Here is a 16,615-nt window from a genome sequence, read left to right as displayed (position 1 = left end):
TCCATTAGCCCACATACCTCTCAACCTTTTCTTTCCATGTACCTGCCCAAGTGTCTTTTAAATGCTACTATAATACTTGCATCAACTACTTCCTCTAGCAGCACATTCCAGGTACCCACCGAGTGAAAAGGTTGCCCCTCAGGTTCATATTACATCTTGCCCCTTTCACATATCTGTCCTCTTGTTTTCGATTCCCCTAGCCTGGATAAAAAACTGAAGATATCTACAGCTAGCGAATCCGTCTCACCAGTATCGCAAATACTCATTAGTAGATGAGTAAAGTGTTCATAAACTGCAAGTACTTATAAAGATTAGTCAGTGTGGTGATGAGGTCATCTGATGTATGATGAATCAGTGGTAGTTTAGGTGAATCCATTTTCAGCAAAGAAGGGAAAAGGAAACTAATGAAAATGAACAAATAGACAAGTAGAAATAATGAACAGAAATAGAGAAACTTGCTTCTGCTATAGTGTCTCTTTCCTTTCACACCTTTCATTATCCATTGATCTGCACCACTTTCAGCTAGAATCATTACTTCTGTGTCACCAAACAAGCGAATCTGTGTCATTTTCTTCTGGTCTGTAGCCCAGCTATGACCTTTCCATTTGTTCTCAGCATCACCTCCCCTTTCCTGCCCCTTAAAGCTTTTTCAATGCTAATTTCTACCTGCTCCGAAGAATGGTCATGGAACTGAAATATATTGTGTCAATAGTATTTAATTGTCCTGTGTACCAGCAGCAGAATAATGAAATTCTTGCTTGCTGCAACTTATTGGTATGTTAACGCAAAAACACACAGATAAATAATACAATCATTTAAGACTGCGACACTACATAACCATAATAGTGCAAAACTGAAATTCATAGTGCAACAAATGGCACAGTCCATTGAAGATCATAGTTGCTGAGGTTTTGTGCAATGTTCTTAGTTTTGTGCAATGTTCATGAAATAAGCTGTTCTTCAACCTGCTGGTCATGGCTTTTAAGCTCCTGCGCAAGTTATAAAGTGAGAGAGTGGCCATAATGGCGGATGGTTGGCGAAATTGGTTGCCTATTTGAGTCACTGCCTCCTAAAGATCGCTTCAATGGTGATAAAGTTGGTACATGTGATGGCAATGTCTCTACCACTTTCTGTAGCCTACTTCAGTCCTGGGCATTCAAATTGCCAAACCGTGATACAACCAGTCTGTATGCTCTCTACCATACACCTGTCGAAGTTCGATAGAGTATTCATCGACATGCCAAATCTCGTCATTCATTTAGGAAGATTGTCGATGAGCTCACTTTCATATTCCATCGATGTGCTGGGCCTGGGACAGATCAGCAGAAATATGCGCGGTCAGGAATGTAAAGCTGCTAACTCTCTCCACCACCATCCCGTCGATGAAAACAGGTTCGTAGATCCTCAGCTTCCCCTTCCTGAAGTCAACAATCAGCTCTTATATCTTGCTAATGTTGAGAATAAGATTACTGTTCTGGCATCATTCAATCAGATTATCAATCTTCCACCTGTACTCTGACATCGTTACCTGTTATTCATCCAACAATGGTGGTATAGTTGGCGAATTAAAGACCACACTGGAGCTCTGTCTGGATACAGACACATCGCTAACAACATCCTATTATAGCATTTCCTAAGGTTTTCATAATTTCCCAGTGGAGAAATTTACACTGGGATTATACGTGCTCCCAATAATTTGACAAAAAGGGCAGAAACTAGCATGGATATCAGGAAACATGTTCCCGATGTTGGGGGAGTCCAGAACCGGGGCCACAGTTTAAGAATAAGGGGTAAGCCATTTAGAACGGAGACGAGGAAACACTTTTTCTCACAGAGAGTTGTGATTCTGTGGAATTTTCTGCCTCAGGGCGATGGAGGCAGGTTCTCTGGATGCTTTCAAGAGAGAGCTAGATAGGGCTCTTAAAAATAGCAGTCAGGGGATATGGGGAGAAGGCAGGAACGGGGTACTGATTGGGGATGATCAGCCATGATCACATTAAATGCCGGTGCTGGCTCGAAGGGCCGAATGGCCTACTCCTGCTTGGATAGGTTGGGAGAGTGGGCAGATACGTGGCACATGGAATATAGTGTAGCAAAGTGTGGAGTCATGCATTTTGGTAATAGGAATAAAGGTGTAGATTATTTCGTAAATGGAGGTGCAAAGGGACTTGGGAGTACAGGTGCAGGATTCCCAAAAAGTTAATATATGTAAGTCGAATCAGTAGTAAAGAAAGGAAAAGCAATACTAGCATTTATTTTGAGAGGGCTTGTATACAAAAACAGAGATGTAATGCTGAGTCTCTATAAGGCGCTGGTCAGGCCGCATTTGGAATATTGTGAGCAATTTTGGGCACCTTATCTGAGGAAGGATGTGCTGGCTCTGGAGAGGGGCCAGGGAGGTTTGCAAGAATGATCCCAGAAATGAGTAGGTTAACATATGATGAGCATTTGACAGCACTAGGCCTATATTCGCTGGATTTTAGAAGAATGAAGGGAAGACCTCATTGAAACGTATAGAATAATGAAAGGCTTGGAAAGAGTGGATGTGGAAAGGATGTTTCCACTGGTGGGTGAGTCTAGGACTAGAGGTGATAACCTCAGAATTAAAGGATGTTCTTTTAGGAAGGAGATGAGGAGGAATTTCTTTAGTTATTTGCCACAAAAGGCTGTGGAAGCAAAGTTAGTGGATAGTTTTCAGGCTGAGATAATAATAATAATAATATCTTTTATTGTCGTTGCACATAGGTGCAACGAGATTTAGTATGCAGCTTCCATCCTATAGTCATAACTTAAACAACCAATAACATTTAGATACCCCGAGAAACATGATTTATGAAAAAAAAGAACAGTAAAACAGTCTAAAGTGCAAATACGTCTGTGCCGGGTCGATGTGCGTGAATACAGTTCATGGGGGTGGGGCCACTCAGCAGGGCCGGTTCAGAGCACCGATAGTTCTGGGGATGAAGCTGTTCCTGAGTCTGGAGGTGCGGGTGTAGAAGGCCTTGAACGTCAGCCGGAAGGTAGGAGTTCGAACAGACTATTACAAGGGTATGAGGAGTCTTTGTGGATGCTGATGACCTTCCTGAGGCACGGTGTGTAGTAGATGCCCTCCAAGGCTGGCAGCTGTGTCCCAATAATCTTCTACGCCCTGTGGACGACGCGCCGAAGAGCTCTCCTCTCCGCCTCCGTGCAGCTGAGATACCACACAGAGATGTCATGTGTTAGTATGCTCTCTGTGGTGCTGAGGTAGAGGGTTGTCAGCAGCTGTTGGAGCAGACCAGTCTTTTTCAATGTTCTTAGGAAGAACAGTCGTTGCTGTGCCTTCTTGACCAGCGGCGTTGGTGGACCATGTGAGGTCCTTCGAAATGTGAGTACCCAGAAACCTAAAGCTGGACACTATCTCCACACTGTCCCCGTTGATAGAGATTGGGGCGTGTTCCCCATTTTGTGTCCTCCTGAAGTCGATAATCAGCTCCTTGGTCTTGGAGGTGTTTAGGGACAAGTTGTTACGTGAGCACCAGTCCGCCAGGTTCTGCACCTCCGCTCTGTAGTTTGTTTCATCACAGATAGGTAGATTATTGATTAGTAAGGGTGTCGGAGGTTATGGGGAGAAGGCAGGAGATTGGGATTAGGAGGGAGAGAAACATCATGGTTGAATGGCGGAGTAGACTTAATGGACCGAATGGCCAAATTCTACTCCAAACAATTATGATTTATGATCCATAAAATACTGAATTTTCCTTTTCCATTTAGGTCATGGGTCAGGGATTTACAAGAGCCAGTTGGGATGTTCTGATAAGCTTTTGAGTACATCTTTGATTCTTATCCTCCAACTGCTTACCAATCTCTTTCCATGATAATGATGGATAAAATAGTTGTGTATCAGAGCTCAGGATTGAAGATGCGTTGAGATCAACATTCTTGATCTGAGACATGACTTAGACATGATGTGCAGGACTTGATAAAGTTGAGTACAGATGGTGGAGGTTTAGTATAAGCCAAAGGAAGATTTCTAGTTTGATGTTTGACATTGAAAAAAATTCAGATTTGCATCTCAGAAAGCAATATGTAATCTCAGAAAAACATCCTAGGCCACTTCTAAACCAGGATACGGTCTTAAATAATGATTCCAATGTTGGGCAAGTGACCTGATTACTCTAGTGTCTTGATTTTGTGTTAGAGTGAGCCTATAGTTACATGACATTCACTAATTCTTCATTGGGAGTCTCAAAAATGCTGGACTAGCTCATTTCTGATGTCAACAACACCCCATTGAGATGTCGTTCCCACTTTGGTGTTATATATCACCTCAAAACCAGAGTAGAAGCATTATATCCTTGATATCAGGAGACTGGCCGGGAATAAAAGTATTCCTGAAGAAAGTATTTCTCCATTTTACTGGGGAATGAAAAATCGTGGCTCTCTTGACACTGATTTGTAGTGGTATTTGGTAGACAATAATGAAATACTTGTTATGTGGAAGGAATCTTCTTTCAACTTCTTCCCCCAGGTGGCCCACATTATGTTCAAAATGCTGTCAAATTTGATTTGGTCCAAATACTGGCATGCACACACTTATCCACGAAATTACTAGTAATCAGCACTTGTTGAGAAGTAGAGAAAGGCATTGATTTCCAAAAGAGAATTGGGACAAATAAGAATAATGCTACTTATCCAAATTTGTACGACAAAATTGACTAATATGGTTTCTCTGTATCGATGTGTTATTCATCATTTTTGAGGAAAAATAACTCATTTGGTATTTGTGAGCATGATTGGCTGACCAAGCCAATATGTTGTTTGATTTTTTCATTTCTGATGTCATTAGAAAAATGTATACACATGGAACACCTGCACACATGAAAAACTCAAGATAAGGGACTGTCTTGCTATCTGGTTAAATCCTACATGGACCCCCTGCAGTTCGCTTACCAAACAAAGATGGGGGTTGAGGACGCCATCTTCCACCTGCTCCATCATTCATGTGCTCACCTGGATAAGCCGAGAAGCATTGTGAGAGTCATGTTTTTTTACTTCTCTAGTGTTTTTCAGCCTGCACTGCGAGGGAGCAAACTGACAAAGATGCGGGTGGATACTCCATTGGTGTCCTGGATCATCAACTACCTGACTGGACGTCCACAATATGTCAGGCTACAGAACTGTGTCTCAGACATGGTGGTGAGCAACACAGGGGCCCCACAGGGGACTGTCCTCCCTTCCTGTTTACCACCTACTCCTCAGATTTCAGATATAGCTCCGCCTCCTGCAGATGTGTTCAGATGGCTCAGCAATGTGGGGCTGCATCAGTGAGGGGGTTGGGGAAGGGGGGGGGGGGGGGGGGGGGGTGGAAGCTGAATACAGAGGTGTAGTCAACTATTTTATTGAGTGGTGTGGCCTGAATCACCTGCACTTCAACATCAACAAGACTTAGGAGTTGGTGGTGGACTTTAGGAGGGGAGGAACACCCCTGTCCCGTCTCCATCAATGGTATGGATGTGCAGTTTACCAGGGAGTACAAATACCTGGGAGTGTACCTAGACAGTAAACTGGCCCAGGAACGCTGAGGTCCTGTACAAGGGACAGAGCCGCCTGTACCTTTTGAGAAGGCTCCGCTCCTTCAACATCTGCAGTGAGATGCCTCAGTTACTCTACCAATCGGTGGTAGCCAGTGCCAACTTCTTCGCTGCCGTGTGCTGGGGCAGCAGAGAGAAGGCCGCAAACCCCAATAGGGTCAACAAACTCATCAGGAAGGCTGGTTCCGTCCTGGGGGCCGAGTTGTATTCTTGGGAGGTGGTCATGGAGGGGATGATGCTCCTCAACTGTGTAGCATCCTGGACAATACAGCTTATCCCCTCCATGACATACTGGTCAACCTGAGGAGTACCTTCTTCAGCAACAGTCTGATTCCACCTAGATGCAGGACAGAACTCCACAGGAGATCCTTCTTCCCTGCGGCTATCAAACTGTACAACTCCTCCCCCTTCAGTTGTGGGGTGGATTGAGACTGAGACTGACTCTCCCCCCACCTCCTCAATCTTTGCACATCCCCAAAGCCTTACCACTCGCCACTCTATTTTCATGTATCATGTATTTTGTGTTTTTTATGACTGTTGGCAAATCAATTTCCCTCCAGGGATAAATAAAGTTCTATCGTATTGTATCTATTTCTTATCAATTTCTTCAGACACTCCTCATAAAAGTAGTTAAGCTTTGTAGAATGATATCTGTACACGTTCCAAGATTCACAAGCATGCATCAAGGCTTATAACACAAAGCCTTCAGAGACTTTTATTTTATTTTATTTATTAACACTTCCATATATTTACATGTAGTCTGCTGCAAGGCACATTTGTTTGGCAATCGGATTACTGATTTCATCATCATTATGAACTGCACATGACAGAATACTGCCATGGTCAGTGAGCTTGGCAACTGTGTGGAAGCTTTGCTCAATTACTTTGATGGCGTTGGCTCTGTGTAATATTTTCTTGTTACAGGTTGATGCAACAATTTTACCTACCTGATGTTTGACTGTGAGAACAAAGTTGTCACAAATTTAAATAAACGGTCCATGTTTTTCTTTGTCAGAATTAGACATGATATTCAAAAACATTCTGTCGCAGTATAGATAATGATTTCAGTTGAAATGCTGCGAAGCCCATCAATCCTGAAAGATTGGCTTACTAAGCGACCAATTATCTTCACAGCATCCAGATCAGAAGAAAACATCCATTGTTAAAACACTTGCACCTATCATGCAGAATAGGGCAGTGGCCCAAACATTGGTAACATTAGTCTGTTTGAAGTTCCAGTTTATTTAAAATTGCATTGCAGCTGACCAATGCCTTGCGATGTCCAAAAGGGTAAAGGGCCTGTCCCACTTACGTGTCCTTGGCACGCAAATTACGCAACCTCGTGGTCGCGTTGAGGAGTGCGGGCATCGTATGGCCGCGCAGGGCCAGTCCCACTTAGAAGCGCGGAGGGGTTTGTAGTTGTGCGCGACATCGCGTGGGGGTCCGAAATTTTTGTAGTGAACAAAATCTTTGCACGCCAACGGCCTGTCGCGGAACTGACGGCCAAAGTGGGACAGGCCCAAGACCCTGGCGCGACGCAACGTCTCACCTCCAACAGCAGCAGAAGCAGGCAAACGATCGCCGAACTCGACCTGGGGCTCACGGCCGTTGCGGTCCGGATCCGCCCCCACTTCTACTCCCAGAGCGGGGCCAAGAAAATTGAAGATAGACACAAAGCTGGAGTAACTCAACGGGACCGGCAGCATCTCTGGAGAGAAGCAATGGATGACGTTTTGGGTCAAGACCCTTCTTTTCAGACTGAAGAGTCTCGACACAAAACATCACACATAGCTTCTCTCCAGAGATGCTGCCGGTCCCGCTGAGTTACTCCAGCTTTGTGTCCATCTTCAAATGACGTCACGCGCTCTAGACGGCTGTGCGGTCGAACGAAGTCGCGAGCGACCTTCGCGGGACCGTCGCGGCTCAACGCGACCATGAGGTCGCGTAATTTGCGTGCCAAGGACACGTAAGTGGGACAGGCCCTTTACATTTAAAACAAAACCATCTTCAGGCTCATTAAATTCCATCCTTTGGAGTTTTTCTTTGAATTTTAATTAGGTCAGGTTGGGGGGAGTTCCCCCCGCCACGAGTACCATGTAGTCCTGTGCAACCTGCCCAATGGTGGGATAGTTGGCGACTAAACAGTCTCCCCTACCTGGTTTGCCAGGTGAGGAGGGGGACTGTGGACCCCCAGCAGGACCAAAAACAAGACCTGTCGAAGGGCGGATAAGCTTCTGGTGAGCCAACGGCCATCCACACTTCAGTAGAAGTTGCGATCACTGTTGTACATAGCCTTGTAAGTAATGATGATAAAGCACACACACCAAAATCCTATACTTCCAGCGGCGGAGTCCGCAGGAACTGGAGGAGGACAGAGATGTGTGGTGCGTCCGTCACCATTCCCATTGGAAACCAGCACCACTACATCAGTAATGTTTCCAATGATGATGAAAGAATGAAGAAATTTTAATTTTAACCCATCACATTTAAATACCTCCCTCCAATCTTAACCTTATCCTTAATTGGTATTGGCAAAGGCATCAGTAGATTTTAATAGATATTTATTTTCACAGATAATCATCAATCTGTGGAACATGTTGCTGGACATAGGCAGCGAATTCACATCCATTCCAAGTATTCAGGAGAACTGAACAAATTCATGAGTTGGCTAACCTCAGTGTATATGAAGAGTAGTTTGTTGCTCTTCAGCTGGAGGTAGTGTGGTTGTTTGATTTATCCTGTCTTGAAATTTGTTTGGATCGCCACTGCAGAGGACTCTCCTGAAGTTTAGTTACTCATTTAATCAAATGTTTGGCTATGCCTCTGCAAGGATACTGTATGACATTTGGTGGGGCTTTTAGAGCTTAGAGTTTAGAAGTGACATCATGACAGTTTGTCAATATTCAGACATGAACATGATTAGTGATTCGATTCCTGTTAAAGGTGGTCATCACCCAGCAGTTGTACGGCATACCGTACTTGACACTTCACCACTTATTCCAATAATACTCTCCTTGTCTTGCAGTATATAGACAATAGGTGCAGGAGTAGGCCATTTAGCCCTTCGAGACAGCACTGCCATTCAATGTGATCATGGCTGATCATCCCAAATCAGTACCCCGTTCCTGCCTTTTCCCCATATCCCCTGACTCCGCTATTTTTAAGATCCCTATCTAGCTCAATGCCCTATCTAGTATACTGACTTAAATTGTTGCAGTTTTGGAGCAGTGGTGATATAATTGAACACTCTTTGTGTTATTAACCTTGACGTTTGCAATCATCACCAGAAGGAAGATAGGTAGGGAACGATAGGAATCTGACCAGCTATGTCAAAAAGAAAATCGCATTGTTTCCAAGTATATGACATGGAATGCAACTTGGAAATGGTGAGTTCTCGTGAGTCTACTGCTCTTGCCCATTTGTGAAGTACCAATGAGCCCTCACTGCAATATTTCTTCCATTTTGAATATTTATGTTGCATTGCCGTTCAAGGAAGAGAAAGATACAGGTATTGCATTTTCTTGTAATGTTGTTGAACTCCTAAGTTTTTCTTTTTCATTGAGAACAATCCCAACTTTTCCAACCCCTCATCATCACTGAGCGTCAACATTTATTAAGATCTTGGCAAACCTGCTTTCTCAGGCCTCTTTATTGAATCTCTATTGAAGTAGGTGCTCAAATTGCTATAAAAATTATATTATACAGCAGCCTTATTGTCTTACCAACCTTTTTGCGTTATTATATGACTCATCTATACACCCACATTTCAAATCCTAAACAAGATTGGATTGAAAATGTAAGATCCGTACAATAGGCGTTTTAACCATCGATGGATACATAATACAAAAGAAAAATCATTTGATTAACATGGTCCATTTAATAATATGGCTTCAGTACAAACCTTCAGTTGATCCCAGAGTGAATGGACAATGATCAAACAGAATGGTAACCGATGGCATGAAAGAAAATATTTTTCAAATGGGAACTTTATTTAATTATGGTCGGAAAAGCAGCACAAATTAACAGTGGATCAAGTCTAGATAGCTGCTTGTATAATTTTGTGATCTTAATAGTTAAAATCCTTTTGTTTGCAACTATCTTGATGCAATCTACTCATTATTAAATCAAATTGACGTACTTCTTTATTTAGAACAGTTGATAGTAGTCGTAGAATGATACAGCATGGAAACAGACCTTTCAGCCCAACTTTCCCACACCGACCAACATGTCACAGCTATACCAGTCCCACCTGCCAATGTTTGGTCCATATCCCCCCAAACCTGTCCTATCCACGTACCTGTCTAACTGTTTCTTAAATGTTGGGATAGTCCCAGCCCCAATTACCTCATCTGGCAGCTTGTTCCATACACCCACCACCCTTTGTGTGAAAAGGTTACCTCTCAGATTCCTATTAAATCTTTTCCCCTCCACCTTAAACCTATGTCCTCTGATCCTTGATTCACCTACAGTAGGCAAGAGACTCTGTGCATCTACTGATCTATTCTTCTCATGATTTTATACAGCTCTCTAAGATCTCCCCTCATCCTCCTGCATGCCAAGGAATTGAGTTCCAGCCTACTCAACCTCACCCTATAGCTCAGACCTTCTAGTCCTGGCAACATCCTCGTAAATCTTTTACCCTTTCCAGCTTGATAACATATTTCCTATAATATGGTGCCCAGATCTGAATACTGTAACTGCGGCCTCACCAACGTCTTATACAACTGCAACATGACATCCCAACCTCTATACTCAATACTCTGACTGATAATGGCTAATGTGTCAAAAGCCTTTTTGACCACCCTATCTACACGCGACTCCACCTTCAAGGAACCATGCACCTGCACTCCTTGATCCCCTTTCTCTACATTCCCCAGAGCCCTACCATTCACTGTGTATGTCCTGCCCATGTTAGACTTTCCAAAATGCAACACCTCACATTTGTCTATCTTAAATTCCATCAGCCATTCCTCAGCCCACCTGGCCAATCGATCAAGATCCTGCTGCAATTTTTTCACAACCATCTTCACTATCTGCAAAACCACCCACTTTAATATCATCAGCAAACTTATTAATCTTGCCATGTATGTTCTCAACCTAATCATTGATGTAGATGAGAATCAGTAATGGGCCTAACACCGAACGCTGAGGCGCACCACTATATATTTTTCTGTTTTTACTATTAATTAATGCCATTACCAGCAAGTTGGTAACAGCCTTCTCAAGATCATTAATCCGTTGAGCAACTGAGGTGAACGTTTGTTTTTCATTAAATTTTTAATCAAATAATTAATGTTTTGAGGAACAATCCTCAATGAGAATTGACCTGTTCACCCAGTTTGTGCCGAGCTTGGTTATGATCTGTTTGGAATGTGATATTTTCCATGGATCCTATGACTGCGTAACAACATATGGTGCTGACATGCAGGCCACATGATACACTCATGGATAAAAATAACTTTAAAAAAAACTCTGACCTCATAAAATGTTGGATGTTCAAAAGTTTCCAACATGCATTACATAAATGTCAACCCTGGAAAGTAACATATGGTGCAAATGTTGCATTTGCATACACGGATGTCAGGCAGCATTCTGCCTGCTCCTGTGAATGCAAGGTGCTCTAAAAATAAGTTAGTGTCATTTACATAATGCTAATTCAATCCTTTGAGTCAGATGAAAAGGCAGAAGAAAAGCTTCAAATCTGTATCTGTTTAAGCCACTCTACAATGCACTCTCTACAAATAATCAATCATAATTCTTCCAGAATTTCTAAGCTGGGTTTTTAATATAAGAGGTTGTAACTGACAGTTTTTCTGTTCATAGTTTATTAAAAAAGCAAAACTCCACATTGCTTGCACATGTTAACTGCAAAGGTTTAGAAATCTATCCCTTTTGTTGCTCATAAACATTTAGGCACATTTTCCACTCTCATCAGAAGAATCCAATCAATCTTGAGTCTAAACATAGATTGGTTATGTTACATATATATTTATATATAGAATAGATGGTCTGGGGATACACTTCAATGTTACTGAGATTTTGGAATCCAAAATAGCATATTTATGTCAATCAACTCTTTTATTCAATAAAACACATCATATGTCATAAGAGATTTATTTATTAAAATGTAGTGGTTTAAGTGAAAGTTATATAGATGAGTGTGCTACGATGAATAGACCTTTGGCAAATATTTCCAATTATGCACAAGGCATGCAGATGGGTATAATAATTTAGCGACCTCCACTGGAAGGCAACCAAGGCAATATTATTTCCTTAACTACGGAGAGAATATTGCATCATATTTTTAACTACATTCCTTTTCCACACTTAAAAAAAACAACATTAGTTACTGGGGATAACTTTACATTTTAAACATTGATATATACTTATTATATACAGGAAATACATCATTAACCTATCCACATCCGGAGGTTGGCTTTCACTCTGTGAACCTCTGGCTCAACATAGTGCTCTTTAGTTTATTTGCTCTACTTAACCCAGCTTTCTCTCTATATCTTTTTTAATATGAAATAAACAATCCCAACCTTCACAGTCTTTGTTACATTAGAACTAACAGTTTTACTGTTTTTTCCCCCCAAAATCCAGGGTGTAATTGATAGCATCAAAGTTGATTTGCATGCCCTTGTAGTAAACTCTCTTAGCTGGAGAAGATGCCACAACAAGAATGCAAAAGTATGCCGTCAACACCCAGAAAATCTGTAGATCTTTTGCAAGTTGTCATCACTCACTCATCCTTGCATATTAAATTGAAACTGAGCTGTTGAGGCTAGAAATCATGTTAACTGATAGCTCCCAAGAAAAAAAGCTGGGCCCCAGCTCCGGACAGCAAGTTTAAACTGCAGCAGGCAAAAATCAGCAGGCATATTCATTGAGAAAGAATAATGCAAGGGAGATGTATTAGAGTCATACAGCGTGGAAACAGGCTCTTTGGTCCAACTTTCCCACGCCGACCAACATCCCCCATGTACACTAATCCTACCTGCTTGCGTTTGGCCCATATCCCTTGCAACCTTTCCAATCCATGTACCTGTCTAAATGTTTCATAAACATTGCGATAGTACCTGCCTCAACCTGCCTCCATGGTAAAGATTTCAAGGGATATGGGGAAAAATCAGGAATGGGGTACTGAGGCAGATGATTAACCATGATAGTGTTGAAAAGTGGATCAGGTAAAATAATTGAATGTCATAGTCCTGCACCTACCTTTTATGTTTTCGCGTTTCTAGGGCTTAGCTGGTAGCTCTTGGCAATTGATTGATTAACGGATAAAGCATGGATACAGCAAACAGGCTCTTCGGCCCACCGAGTCCACACTAACCATCAATACCCATTCGCACTAGTTCTATGTTATCCCACTGTCATCCACTCTCTACGCACTCGAGACAATTTACACAGGCCAATTAACCTAAAAACCCGCGCAACTTTGGGATGTGGGCGGAAACCAGAGGACCCGGAGGAACCATGCAAACTCCATACAGGCAGCACCAAAGATCAGGATCGAACCTGGGTCTTTGTCACTGTGAGACAGTGGCTCTACCAGCTGCGCCACCTTAAAGGGCCTGTCCCACTTGGCCGTCATTTGCGCGTAATTTACGCGACATCATTTACGCGTCACGACGCACGTCGCGCGCATCGTGACACGCACGTGACCCGCGCACGGTGCGTTATGACATAGGCAGTGACGCGCGATGTCCCAGGATTTTGTGATGTACAAAATCTTCGCGCGCCATCTGCGTGATGCGCAAATGACGGCCAAGTGGGACAGGCCCTTAATGCTCTTGTAAATGACATTCTTGACAAGTATCAGACGAGATTAAGAGAAAGGCAATGGGTTTAGCCTTGAGTCAGATGAGTTAATCAAGCTCTCATTTTTCCTTATCTATAGTCGTTTCAGACTCTGAGTGTGCTGTTCAGCCTGACTTGCCAATATACACAGATTCTTTCTATGTAATTAGACTGTTCTCAGTTGTTTGCTATCACTCCTAATTCGGTTCATGTAGTAAATTTAGGGAGTTTCGTCCTTTTAAAGACTGCATTCAAGTCTGTGTACCAGCCGCTAGATTCCTTTTTAAATAGGATAATAAATTGAATACGTTCCAAGGTTTCATCTCAAGAGAATTGGAACACAAAATGCAGCAATTATGATTTTGTTGTGCAGTGTCTCAGGAAAAGACATCCCTGAAATTGTCAAGGTGCAGTGGGCTACAGTGCAAAACATATTAGTATAGAGAGGCAAAAAGGTCACCATAGGTGTGATGAACCAAAGGGCCTCTTTACCAAACTTTACCATAGAAATGCTAGATGTGGAGGGGACAGAGCGTATATTCACCAGGGTGGGATAGTTGGGGGGTTTTTTCACGAGAAATTAGGAAGTTGAAGGATGAATATAGGTCTTTAAAAATTATAAACAAATCAGATAAGATAGAAAGGAAACCGTTTTCTCTGGTGGGATGCTGAACAGTGACATAATCATAGAATTAGAACTTGGCAATATAGGAGCAAAATTGTTAATTAAAGTTAAATTTAAATTGCTTTTCTGATAATCTATTTTTGCTGCTTTTCAAGAATGTTTATTGCAGAAATTGTTAGCACCATGTAGCCATTAAAAGTTGATGTGCAGGGCAAGACATATCTAGACACAGACCATGCCCTGAAAGCAAATTCTGACCTGCATGCAAATTGCCAGCCAGATACACATGGCTAAATATTGAATACCTTGCACAGATATTTGTACTGCACGATTTAATTTCAGCAATATATTATATACTTTCCATGATTTAGACCAGATCCACCATTTTCCTTCTATATCTTCTATGACTGCAAAATGGCTGGATCTGCTACGTGGTATCTAATGGATGAATTAGCAAGCCTTGGTCCACTGCAGTTCGCTTATCATCGCAAGTGCACAGCAGACGCCATCTCCCTAGCCCTAAACTCATCTCTGTAACACTTAGACAACAAGGACTCCTACGTTAGGCTCCTAGTTATCAACTGTAGTTCCGCCATCAACACCATAATGCCATCAAAACTCATCTCCTAACTCCTAGACCTCGGAATCAGCATCCCACTCGGCTGCCAGATCTTCAACTTTGACCCACAAATCACAATAAGGAAGGACAGGTGACAACACCTCCTCCACAATACTTCTCAACACTAGCACACCACTTGGATGCGTTCTCAGACCCCTACCTTACTCCTTAACCACTCACATCCTAAGGGCCACATTCAGCTCTAATTTCATAGAGATGTTTGTAGTATCAATGGCACTGGTGGAAAGGATTGAGAGCTTCAAGATCATTTGCGCCATTCTTTACCCACCGGTTGAAGTGGCTGTTGTTGCAGCACATGTTTTAGCCCCTGGGGACAACGTTTTTTTCAGGCCAGTATCGTCACCGACAGGTTATGCTCAGTCACTTTGTGGCTCCCTACCCGTTCATCTGCTGCTGCTTCTTCCTGTCAGCTTGTCGCTTTGTCCGCTCCCCACTGCCTCCTTCTCCCGTCTCTCTGTCCACTTGGCCTCTTCCCCTGCTACACCTCCACCTTCTTCCCTTGTCGCTCTGTCCACTCAGCCTCTCCCCCCCCTCCACTGCTGCCTCCTCCTCCTCCTCTCCAGCAGTCGCCAACATACTCAAGGGGAGAGGCCGAGTGAACGAGTGAGCAGAGAGACGGGAGGAGGAGGAGGTGGAGGTGGAACGGGAAGCGTCCAAAGTGACAGGAAACAGTGTCAGCTGGTGAGAAGGGAGGGTCCCTCGGTGACTTGCTGTGCACCTTGCAAGACGGGGATGGTGTGAGAACCAGGTCTGTAAGAGGCGGGGGATGCTGTGCGAGCTGGAGGTGGTATCGGCAGGTCCGTCCTCTATAACTAAATCCGTAATAAAGGGATCCATTAAATCAAGGGTTTACTGTACTAATAATTTGCGGTATGGCTTATGACAACAGTTGTGCCTTTACAGTATGAACATGACGTGCTAAATAAGCTTTGTCTATGGCCACAAATATCGACAATACTGTGATAAGCAAAATTCAAAACAAAATTCTAATTTTCCCCTTTTAATCAACTGTCAATGCACATTTTAAAACAAATCCATGTATTTCTGTTTTTCCTCCAAACGATCTGTTCATCTGTTCACTGGAATAATTCCAGACTTTAATATTAAAACAATAGAAATTTCCATTCAACAAGTGTGATGTTTTTTTTTCTGGAGCTCCAAACAATTTACAGGTTAGCAAACAACTGTCAGATATGCAGGCTACATTAGCCATCCATTTCACCTAACAAGAGTTATTTGTTGCTGACACGTAGGAAAGTTGCTCCTGAGATTTATTTCTAAGTGGCAAATGCAAGCTGGCAGCTTACGTTTTCACACCAGAGAATATATCTCAAGGTCCAGCTCATAATTAAAGCAAATTAATTACAGAACTGAAGTATTCATTTTGATCATTGTAAATTAATATAACAGCCAACTAAAATGTATTTTTATCTGACAACTTGGTCTATTTCAAATATAGTGGTCACGACATTTGGTTTCACAATATCTATTTTTGGCTGTGTAGGTGACAAGTTCCTCAAAATTTCTTACGTGAATCACAAATGCACATTTGTAGAGCAACTCATGCCAATTAGACAAATGAATGACATGCTGCCAGCAAGAGGAACACCCAACCCCCACACAACTCTATGATATTAAAGGGATCTTTATTTATGTGTAAGAACGAACTGCAGATGCTGGTTTAAATAGAAGGTAGACACAAAATGCTGGAGTAACTCAGCGGGACTGGCAGCATCTCTGGTGACGCTTCGGGTCAAGACCCTTCTTCAGACTGATGTCAGGGGAGTGGGTAGGACAAAGATAGAATGTAGTCTGAGACAATAAGACTGGTGGGAGAACTGGGAAGGGGGAGGGATAGAGAGGGAAGGCAAGGGCTATTTGAAGTTAGAGAAGTCAATGTTCATTCCGCGGGCATGTAAGTTGCCCAAGCGAATTATGAGGTGCTGTTTCTCCAAGAGCGCTGGGGCTCAC

The 16,615-nt window shown here is 42.7% G+C and overlaps 1 protein-coding gene across 1 annotated transcript in view; it reads right to left on the bottom strand.

Annotated features, from left to right (window-relative positions):
• pitpnc1a (phosphatidylinositol transfer protein cytoplasmic 1a) overlaps nucleotides 1-16,615 on the bottom strand; it is a 181,605-nt gene that overhangs the window by 112,333 nt on the left and 52,657 nt on the right. The window lies entirely within an intron of this gene.

Source organism: Leucoraja erinacea, chromosome 23 (genome assembly GCF_028641065.1).
Source record: "Leucoraja erinacea ecotype New England chromosome 23, Leri_hhj_1, whole genome shotgun sequence".
NCBI classification, from domain to species: domain Eukaryota; kingdom Metazoa; phylum Chordata; class Chondrichthyes; order Rajiformes; family Rajidae; genus Leucoraja; species Leucoraja erinaceus.
Note: the sequence above shows the minus strand (reverse complement) of the source record. Positions and strands in the feature narration are given on the sequence as shown.